This window comes from Lampris incognitus, chromosome 17, assembly GCF_029633865.1.
Source record: "Lampris incognitus isolate fLamInc1 chromosome 17, fLamInc1.hap2, whole genome shotgun sequence".
Lineage (NCBI taxonomy): Eukaryota > Metazoa > Chordata > Actinopteri > Lampriformes > Lampridae > Lampris > Lampris incognitus.
Window position 1 is genome coordinate 31118510 of NC_079227.1, and position 11817 is coordinate 31130326.

Genomic DNA, 11817 nt, shown 5'->3' on the forward strand with positions numbered 1-11817 from the left:
CAGACCGCCCTTGGCGTTACCTCTTCAGGTGCAGCACCGGTCAGGGCCGTGGTCTCTGGGCCCACAGGATGCAGCAGACCAAGATCTCCCAGCCGATCCAGCGCCAGCTCTCCCAGCCATCAAATGAAGACAAAACAAACTTAGACGCAAACGTGGACAAAGACACTTTATGGATGGTACTGGGTGAGGCCGCCGCAAACGTGCGTTTGTGCCGCCATATTCCCACACCGGTACTGGGTGAGGCCGCTGCAAACGTAAGTTTGCGCTGCCATCTTCCCACACCGGAAATGGAAAATTTATATGTCAAATTAATGCTAGCTATAGCATAGCAACACTGAAAAAAATTCTGATTAGAAAAACAGATTCACTTAATGTTGACACAAAACAATGCAAGACTTGATTTTATGTGTGGTAAGTAGTCCATCCGTTATCCAAGCCACTTATCCTAATTAGGGCTGCGGGATGCTGGAGCTTATCCCAGCAGTCATTGGGCGGCAGGCGGGGAAACACCCTGGACAGGCCGCCAGTCCATCACAGCGCCGACACATTAACACCTAGGGACAATTTAGTATGGCTTATACCCCTGACCTACATGTCTTTGGCCTCCAGGCTTAATCCTCTGCAATATCTGCATCCAAGACATAAATTACAATACTCTGCAAACACGCCATATTTTATATGAATGCAAGACCTTACCTAATCCTGGATTTTCATGCTACTGTTAAAATTACACACCGCATACATAAAATAACTGCAGTTATATTACTTTAGAATGCAGAATTTTTACATATAAATGAAAATCCATGGCATTCAAGCCCTTGCCAAACAAGTTCACACAGTGATTAAACCTATCACCGCCAGGTAAATCTTACTGTATTTTGCAGTACGATTTTGCAGTGTGTGTGCGTGCGTGTGCGTGCGTGTGTTTATTTGTGTACTTGTACTTCTAAATTTGTGACGACCAATTTGAGTTTTCAACCATAAGAGTGAGGAAACTTTTCCAGTGCAGACATTTTGGCCAGTAATCACTTCATTACTTGTTAAGTATAGAACGACCGGGATTTCACTCCTACCTAAAACGACCACGGGCGGTCAAAATGACTGCCGGTTTTTAAACTCTATATTCTGTCAAGACAAATACCCATTTGGGATATTAATGCATTGCATATGTTAGTATGTTTGTTAGGAAACGACTGACACCAAAATTAACATTTTAACAACCATAATACTATTTTTAGACAATTTAAACTTCAGCGATATGGTTGAATTTGAATAGCAAAATTGAAAAAATGAAAATGTTATCTGAAAAACAAAATGGAAAACACATATTGCTAATCTAACACACGTAACAAGGCCTATAAAACGTGAAATGTAAAAAAAGAACTGAAAATAACCATTGAAACAGTCCCAAACAACGACTGGCACTTAAAAATTGCTAGAACGACCGTGGGCGGTCATTTTGACCACCACTGTTTTTAAACTCTATATTGTGTCAAGATAAATACCCAACTGAGATAATACTGCATTACATATGTTGGTCTGTCTGTTAACTAACTGACACCAAAATTAACATTTTAACAACTTTAATACTATTTTTCAAACAATTTAAAATGGCTGCTGTCCAATGCCTGTAAATACTGCAACGCATCGGTGGTAGTCATGGTGCGTCTGTAACGGCGTCTGTAACCAGACATGTTGGAAATAATCATAAATCAAGTTTAGACTATTGTTCTGCACTGGAGGGCGCTAGTGTCTTTCTAGGACAGAGCAATGACGTCATGAAGGAAATGATGCGACCAAGACACGTCATAAATAGTGACATGACGCGCACGATCACGCGCAAATTATGAGCGGCAAAAAGTTAATTTTGGTGTCAGTCGTTTCCTAACAGACACACTAACACATGCAATGCAGTAATATCTCAATTGGGTATTTATCTTGACAGAATATAGAGTTTAAAAACCGTGGCGGTTAAAATGACTGCCCGTGGTCGCTTTAGGTAGAACTTAATAATAATAATAATAATAATAAATCAAACTTATATAGCGCTTTTCTAACACTCAAAGTCGCTTTACAATAAACGGGGTGAAACAAGACAACAGATAAACATAACACAGACATGCAGGGGCGGATGGGAAGGGGGGCTTCGAGAAGGAGAAGCGGCAGCCACACACGACGCCAGCAGTACTCTCCCACTTAAACAGATACAAAACAACAGCACTGTAGACGCTGATTTTCTGTAGGGGTTTACTCCCGTAGCCTATTCCTCTCCTGAGGTAACCACTAGGCAGTGGCATTATTTATTTATTTTTATTTTTTTATAACCCATAGCTGGGAGCTGGATCGTATCATAACTTTTTATGCAATTACTCTAAAACTCATTTTAATGCAGATATACACTCACCGGCCACTTTATTAGGCACACCTGTCCAACTGCTCGTTAACGCAAATTTCTAATCAGCCAATCACATGGCAGCAACTCAATGCATTTAGGCATGTAGACATGGTCAAGACGATCTGCTGCAGTTCAAACCGAGCATCAGAATGGGGAAGAAAGGTGATTTAAGTGACTTTGAACGTGGCATGGTTGTTGGTGCCAGACGGGCTGGTCTGAGTATTTCAGAAACTGCTGATCTACTGGGATTTTCACGCACAACCATCTCTAGGATTTACAGAGAATGGTCCGAAAAAGAGAAAATATCCAGTGAGCGGCAGTTCTGTGGGCGAAAATGCCTTGTTGATGCCAGAGGTCAGAGGAGAATGGCCAGACTGGTTCGAGCTGATAGAATGGCAACAGTAACTCAAATAACAACTCATTACAACCGAGGTACGCAGAAGAGCATCTCTGAACGCACAACACGTCGAACCTTGAGGCAGATGGGCTACAGCAGCAGAAGACCACACCGGGTGCCACTCCTGTCAGCTAAGAACAGGAAACTGAGGCTACAATTCGCACAGGCTCACAAAAATTGGACAATAGAAGATTGGAAAAACGTTGCCTGGTCTGATGAGTCTCGACTTCTGCTGCGACATTCGGATGGTAGGGTCAGAATTTGGCGTCAACAACATGAAAGCATGGATCCATCCTGCCTTGTATCAACGGTTCAGGCTGGTGGTGGTGGTGTAATGGTGTGGGGGATATTTTCTTGACACACTTTGGGTCCCTTAGTACCAATTGAGCATCGTGTCAACGCCACAGCCTACCTGAGTATTGTTGCTGACCATGTCCATCCCTATATGACCACAGTGTTCCCATCTTATGATGGCTACTTCCAGCAGGATAACGCGCCATGTCATAAAGCTCGAATCATCTCAGACTGGTTTCTTTAACATGACAATGAGTTCACTGTACTCAAATGGCCTCCACAGTCACCAGATCTCAATCCAATAGAGCGCCTTTGGGATGTGGTGGACCGGGAGATTCGCATCATGGATGTGCAGCCGACAAATCTGCAGCAACTGCGTGATGCTATCATGTCAATATGGACCAAACTCTCTGAGGAATGTTTCCAGTACCTTGTTGAATCTATGCCACAAACGATTAAGGCAGTTCTGAAGGCAAAAGGGGGTCCAACCCGGTACTAGCAAGGTGTACCTAATAAAGTGGCCAGTGAGTGTATGTGTAATTTTGGGAGCATTCAGGGAGCGGCAGGTCTGTATCCCCCCCCCCCCCCACAAAGTTATTAAACTTTGAAAATTCAGAACAGTCAAAATGACCGCCTTGGTCCTGAATAAATCGCTGAGTTTGAACTCTGCACACAGATGTAGTACGTGATGTCCATTTATAGAAAGACCCCGCCAGACCCTAGCCTGTCTTGGATGAGAAACTCTCTGCGTTCTCATAACATAAATAGGCTCAGTAGCATTCTCCCAACATCAGCCTACACGTTTAGCCATCCGGCAGCGGCGTACACACGGGCCTGCACGGCTGCCCCCCATGCTCATGATTAAAACCACCCCGGGCTCCTTCATCTTCAGGGCCGATGAACTCCAAGTGACTATGAGCGTGTCAGCCATGGCGGGTTTTAGTGTCATGACTGATAGCGGGGTGTCTTGTCTGATGCTGGCGTTAAGGCTGCGAGAGGCTCTGGCAAATAAACAGCTCCCACCTCAAGGGGTTTGCCTCCGAGACTTGGATGCCATTGTAAGCACGTCATCGAGCCGACGTTTGTAATGTGCCACGAGGAGAGCTCGGTCGCAGTGGGAACGTGTTGTTATGCCACACTCTTGATGCTAAACAAATTACACGCCCAGTTAACCAACCTTCACCTCGTTTTCAGACATCCAGCTTGCATCCACAGATAGTTGCGGTTACCCAGCCGCCACCTGCCCATGCAACATCCATAAGGTAAGTAGACCACCAAATCGCCTCCAGATATAAAAATAAATCACTACTAGGATGCGACACGAAATCTTCATTTATGTTCCTATTGCATCAGAAGCATTATCACAGTGTTTCTCCTGCTGACTTATCAATCCTTCTTCTGCTTTCAGCTTGCTCCCCGTTTCTCAGGGGTCGCCACAGCAGATTTCAGTTCCCATCGATACCTTGTGAGGGCACAGCACCAATGGCGGCCGTTGTTAACCCGGGCCTCGACGGATCCGGTATGGAGCCTCGACCGATCTGGTATGGGCTTGTCAGTCCGCATACTGATTTGGCAAAATTTTTACGTCAGATGCCCTTCCGGACATAACCACTGACCCTATGGACAGGGGCACAGGTAAAGCGCTGGATGCCATCCCAGTATTCATGGAATTGCGCCCATGGCTGTTGCCATGCTGCTGACTTATCAATCCATTCCAGCTACATAATCTGGATGATATCATTCTCCTCTCCCACATCCCCCTTCTTTTCTCAGCTGTTTCTGTACCATCCAAATCTCAAACTTCACTATTTGAAGGCATAATAATAGACTGTGTGATCATTCTTGACCATGACCACCGGGTCAGGATTATTCACCAGGGAAACATTTACACGTTTCATTACCTTGCCAGCGCGAAGTCGATGGAGATAGAGTCAGCACCCCGCAAAAAACTCTCAGGGAAGACTTTCGATACAAATCAACACATCCTGCATCCCTTCGAAATATGCCTGAGATGCATTATGTAAACACCATCAATTCTGTCTGTTTTCAGGCAAAGGTCCAAACCCTACGGTCGGAGATGTTTGTGCTTTTTCTCCCATCCTGCCCAGATTTGGCCACAAGTGTCTTCCACTTGGAAACAGGAAGACTTTCGCTCGCTCACTCTCTCTCTCTCTCTCTCTCTCTCTCTCTCTCTCTCTCTCTCTCTCTCTCTCTCTCTCTCTCTCTCCCCCTCTCTCGCTCTCTCCCTCATCCTGTACCTCTCTCAGTTTTCCTCCCTCCCTCGCTCTAACCGTTGCTTTTTCCATGACAAATTATGTTTCTTCACCCAGGAATCTCTCCATTTACTCTGGAGGGTGGATCTGCACTGGGGTTAATCCTCAGCCAACCTGTGGAAACTCCTCCAGCTGACACCGAATTTCTCTTCCTGGAAGGATTAAACAGGCTGAAAACCCAACGAAGGGCTCTCTGCTATTACATAATGACGGCTTTGTTCTTCCTCTGAGGAAGACAAAGGTAGTATTCCGTCAACAGGCGTGTACTCAGAGTCAAAGTACTGACCTGAACTGGTATAAAATGTCAGGTTTTAGAATGTCAGTTTTGGCGCTGGCCCAGCCAACATTTATTGACCTCTGATCTAACGGTGGGTCTTCACAAATGCTCACTGAGGTGGAAAAAGTCAACAAGAAGCTGTGAAAGCTTCACTTCATTTGAGAGGACCTCCTCCACCGGCATCAGTAAAAAGGTCAAATGCATTGTTTCTGCTGCTCGCGTCATACACTCGCCTCTTTCAATCCAAAGGTCTGGACCAGTCTTTGTACGACTGTCCAGGGTGAACCAAGATGATCAGATACCGTCAGCTCTCTATGTCAAGAACCATAGCACCACCTACTGTACCACTCAAGAACCATAGCACCACCTACTGTACCACTCAAATGCAAACACTGTAACACAGCAGGTACGGTGTATACATCTGGAAAGTAGTGAATCTAAAGACGTACTAAAATTTCATAAAGTTTAATCTAGAGTTAGAAAAGTGCATATTTGAACAAGCACCTTGTCACACTTCTGTCACATCACATCTTATAGAGGTGCAAATGCATTATTATTCAATTCAATTCAAAACTGTATTGCAGACTCAGGGTCCATAAAAACCAAAGACAAGATAGAAAATAAAAAACAAAAACAAATGAAGAAAGATTATAGCCATAAAAAATAAGAAGCATAGGTAAAAGATAAACCATAGACAATATATAAACACAATAAAATAACATAAAAGGAACAAATATTAAATATCATTTACTATTATTATCATAGGGATTATTATTGCCCCGCCTGGGGGTTATGATGATGATGATAATAATAATAATAATAACTATATTAATAATAATAATAAAGATAATAATAATTAGCAATGATAATAATAATGATGATAATAATAATAGTGATGATAATAATGTGTTTTTGGTGATGTTTATTTGTTTTAAGTTTACTTGACTGTCAAAAACAGCCACAGCAAATAACATGACATTTTCAGGAAAATCGGGCAATTGTTATTGCGTCAAGGTCACAGTCATGATTAATGGTCATCCAAAAGGTCAAAATCATTTTCGGTCAAAAAAGGTTCAATTTTGCAACTGTTGTTCCGGGCACCACTTGTCATGTTCTGTGTATACTGCAGTTATCATACTTAGCTTCAGGATTCTATTTTTTTATTCAATAAGACATTCAGGAAATAAAAGACATCTGGTACCTAACCATTAACATTTAGAGATGTTCTCTCCACTAATCCATGAAATGAGAGCTGGAGCCCTTCCACGCTCCAAAAAATCCTAGACACTAGAGACCCCTGCCATCCATCTCTCTCTCCCTCCCTCTCTCTCTCATCTTCTGTCTGTTTGAACGCCGAGACAAACAAGTCCATGTGATAAAGAGGGGGAAAAAAAAAACACTGATGCAATGAGGACAGTCTGACCACATCGACTTTGCCTGGAACTTCTGTCGCCTGCAGCCATCTGAGAGACTCTCTCTAGGGGGCACTATTGCATTTTTTTCTTTTCTTAACACTGGTATGCCAGAGAGAGAAAAAAAGGGGCATCTGACAAAACCTTGGGCTTCTTTTGACAGCCACAAACTACCAGCGCGCCTGAGGATGAGGCTGCGAAAAGGGCTCTCCGTAACATCTCTGCGGTGATGAAGTTCTTGCATCCGTGTCCTTGAGTTTTGACATCCAGATCGCTGGTTGTTGATTGCTCCCAAATTACCCAGGCAATGACTAATCAAACTTTCTTTCAGAAACTCATCAACGGCCTCACATTTCCCCTCATCCCCCAATTTGGACCCCCTGAACTGCCATTATTACAATTAGCCTGGAGGTTTAGCAGCAGCACGTGCATTTTCAGAAAGCTTCTTCGGAGATTGATACAGACCTCCAAGAAAGCCCGTGTGACCGATAAGCACGGGCTTGTACGCAATAACCATGCTTGTACGTAAAGTAGTCCAATATTTCTCCTGTGTGATGACTTTGCAATTTTCAGCGAGAGCCGCGTGCCTCCGATAACAGCTTAAGCTTGATAATTAATGAGGGTTTAATGAGGAGGGCTCGATGGCCATGCTGCTCTGCAAATGTAATTACCTGATCACACTAGGCAGGTGCAGCGATAAGGCAAGAAGGATTCGTGACATGGGAGTGTGCGCGTGTGCGCAAATGTCTTTTCATGTGCGCGAGCGTGCCGATAACTGGGAACGCGTGACATACATAAAAGTGTCAATCTATCCTCCCGCGTGAACGATGGGGTCATGAGGTAATTTACCTGTAATGTCGGATGTTGAGGTTAAAAATGTTGCGGTCACGTTTGGCTCTGCATGAGAGCCTCCGGTTAAGCGTGGGTTCATTCATTATTCTACCATTCATTCTCCTGTGCACCAAACCTACGAGTGCACACCAGCCAACAACCAGTGAACACTGCGGTGGCGGCTGGTGCTAAACCAAATGTTCTTTTTTTTGGGGGGGGGGCGCAATTTAGTTTGGTGTAGCACACCTGACAGCTGCTTTAGTGTCCACACAGTCACACAGTTATTAAGATGGACAATATAGCCTATAGATTTTATCAGGGTTCGTAGACGGTGGATGATTGACAGTCGAGACCAGGCGCCGTGGTGGGTGTGAACATGATTGACAGCCACGAGAACTGTTCCATCACATTAGATCAAAACACATTAAAACAATAGCAATCCGCTGCCAATAATAGTGGGAGTGTCTGGGGCAGCACAGAACTGCGCCCCCTGGAGAATCTGAAGAAACCAATCAGACAGCAGCCTCAGGTCACCTGCTCGCCACCAGTCTGAGGGCTTACTTAAGGTATGGTTTGGCCGGCGCCCCTCACCCAGGAAGTATATGTATTCAGACAGAAATCAACCAAATACTATTTGGAACCGATATTTAGTGCTGCTGACAGGCGCTCACAGACTGAAAACACTTTTATTTCATCATTATTTGCGTTATACAACTAAATTATATTTAACATGTTTAAGTAGATTTTCATCTCTTGATATTTGAAGGGGGCATACCCCCAGCGCCCTGTACTGGCCAGCCGCCACTGGTGCCTGCCTGGTAAACCGAAACGCAGACGAGGCAAGTAAATCCAGTTATGAATTCATTTTCTGCTCCTGAAAAACCAGCCCTGATTCCAGGTGTCCCGCTCGCCATCAACAATGGTGAAATGATGCCACGACATATGGGAAGGCAAACAGGCGTCAGCACCGTTATACCGAGAATCAAGAGAAACGGAGTTTTTTAAAACAAAACTAGCACACAAAAAAAAACCCTAGACAAATAACGGCCGAAAACAGCCAAAGAGCACAAAGGCAAGGACCAACGTATAGATGTAGACCACTTTTATTCATTTTTGATGAGTATCGCACGCGCGCGCACACTTTTCCGTCTCTGCCTATTTTCAGTTTCATTAACATCACTTTTAACCGTGCCACCTGTCTAGTGTAGATGGGCGGGTCGCTGCCTTGATGTGATTTTGCAAAGTTGCAGATGAATTCTTGAATTAGTCTGCTAACCAATGTTTCATGACTAAAATAGCTGTTTGTCAAATGTTATTTGGCATTAGATAACAGAAATAAACGTTTACAGAGTGATTATAGAGGCGGGTATGACAACCACTGGTCTAGACAAATACCCAGCTCGTCTATACGGTGGGGTAAGGCGTTCGTTTTGTAGCTCACGGTTTAAAAAAAAGGGAATGGCTCAGAAGCCATGCATGTTAGGGTTAACACTCCTCCTGCCTGCCTGTGTCACCTCAGGGACACAGGCAGGAGCCTCCACACTGAGGTGATGGGAGGAATGACTGGAGCTGGTCCCCGGGCGTTGCAGCTGCTCGCTGCTCCTGTACAATAGGATGGGTTAAATGCAAAGGATGATTTGCATCGAATGCATGTACAACGACAATAAAGGTGTTCAAAAATGATGCCATAGGGGCGTCCGGGTGGCCAAGGGGTCTATTCTGTTGCATACCAACACGGGGATCGCTGGTTCGAATCCCCGAGTTACCTCAGGCTTGGTCGGGCGTCCAGACACAATTGGCCGTGTCTGCGGGTGGGAAGCCGGATGTGGGTATGTGTCCTGGTCGCTGCACTAGCGCCTCCTCTGGTCGGTCGGGGCGTCTGTTCAGGGGGGAGGGGGAACTGGGGGGAACAGCGTGACTCTCCCACGCGCTACGTCCCCCTGGTGAAACTCCTCACTGTCAGGTGAAAAGAAGCAGCTGGCGACTCCACATGTATGGGAGGAGGCATGTGGTCTGGCCCTTCCCGGATCGGCAGAGGTGGTGGAGCAGCGACCGGGACGGATCGGAAGAGTGGGGGAATTGGTCAAGTACAATTGGGAGAAAAAAGGGGGGAAATCCACACACACAAAAAAGCGGCATATTTTGCTACGTTTGTAGAAATGCCGGGTCCAATATGACACCTACCAGTGGGGTTTTTGTTAGTGGGGTGGGGGGGGGACACTATTTTAATGACATCATCACAGAGAATGCTGCGCGCTGACACATGCTTCATTCGCAAACCACACATGAGTCATCCCAGTTCACAGCAAAGGGTCCGCGAATTTATTCTACACCGAACGCATACAGTCAGGTATGTGCAATCTTATAATCACAGGCCGCGGCAGCTCCAGGTCGGAGGGGGAGGCAAATCATTGCCACTACTTCTTATCATATTCAACATCACTGGTTTACTTAAGTCATTTCGGTTGGGCTACACAGTATAGGCCTAATTAAGTTTGAAGTTGAGATTGTAATCCATAAAACACATCAAGCGCAGCAGGCCACCATGAAAGCCACCATGCAGTGCTACTCACCACTGAATGTTTTATTTCGACCACAGGACGTCCTGCTCAAAAAAGTCAAAGAAATCGCCACACTGGGTCAGGAGGAGAATCCTTGAGAGATTCGGTCGAAGGCCTCGTTCTCGTGACTTCGGCCGAGCGATGGTATCTCAGCCCAGTTGTCACATAGCCTATCGGATCCCAGTGGTGTAGAGGTGGCCCATGTAGTTTGACGAACATCAAGGCGGATACCCACCCGTTCAATCAGCAACTTCGTGCGGATCGGGGCGACAATTAGATTCATCCGGCTGAATCCCCTTTCGCACTCCGCAGTGCTACATGGGATGAGTTTGGTGCAATTCATTCAAGGCCTGAGCTCATCAGGTGTCGCATCCCCATTGCTCACGATAAAAGTCTCTGAATCCATTAATTGCACTAAAACTCGGCAGCCTGAATCTTTTACAGAGTTCACTTATTTCCACCTCTCCAAAACCGGGTACTGGTGCTGGTGGCCAGTTGTCGCGTTCCAGGACTTTCAGTTATGCAATCAAATGGATCTACTCCGACTTGGCCTGGGAGGTTGCTGCGGGCAGCGGGCCCTGATGCAGTGGTGAACATTCAATGGTTCAGATTATTGCTTAGACTTCTAACAAACTGCGTTGACGATTGATGGAAACTATTTTTGAGTTATCTGTCAGCACAACTGTGCCAAACCTGCCTGCTGATATTTCCATTTCAGCTGCAAGGACAATCAGTTTAGTTTTACATCACAGGCTTGTTGGTTTGTCTGTAAGAAGGGAGATTTTACCTTCTATGGCTTGGATTCTTTGGCAGATTTTTTTATGCATCTCTGAACCTATATGGTCTGTAATCTGTGCTGCGCTGTATCTGGAGTGTAAACCGATGCCAATGTCAATCCCATTTTCATGTTGTAACTCCAGTAACCCATAATTATTAGAAAATGGCCTGATGTTACATGCTAAACAGAACGGAATACGGCACATGATGTAGCCTTCATGTGTGGCACATTCATATCGTCACATACTTTCTCCAGGGTCTGTTTTTTTGGCATTCTCACGTATACGTTCGGCAGCAATGGGGCTATTGGACTGTTTATGTTTAATTATCTTTTTTTCTCAGCGGAGTCAAAATTGTGCCCTTATCCTTTCCGCTGTGCATTACAGTGTAGTGACGCCATTCATCCCCCATTCGGGAACCCTTCGATCTGAACACTGATAGATCAGCAACGGATGAACAGAGCTTGCACCCCAGTTTCCCATTCTTATAGTCAATCCAGGGGTATGCCTCCTTCTTTCTGGCCCACATCCCCTCTGTCCATACTGTGAACAGCTCGGTATCACGAGATTTCGTGTCATAGTCACAAAATTTTATGTATGA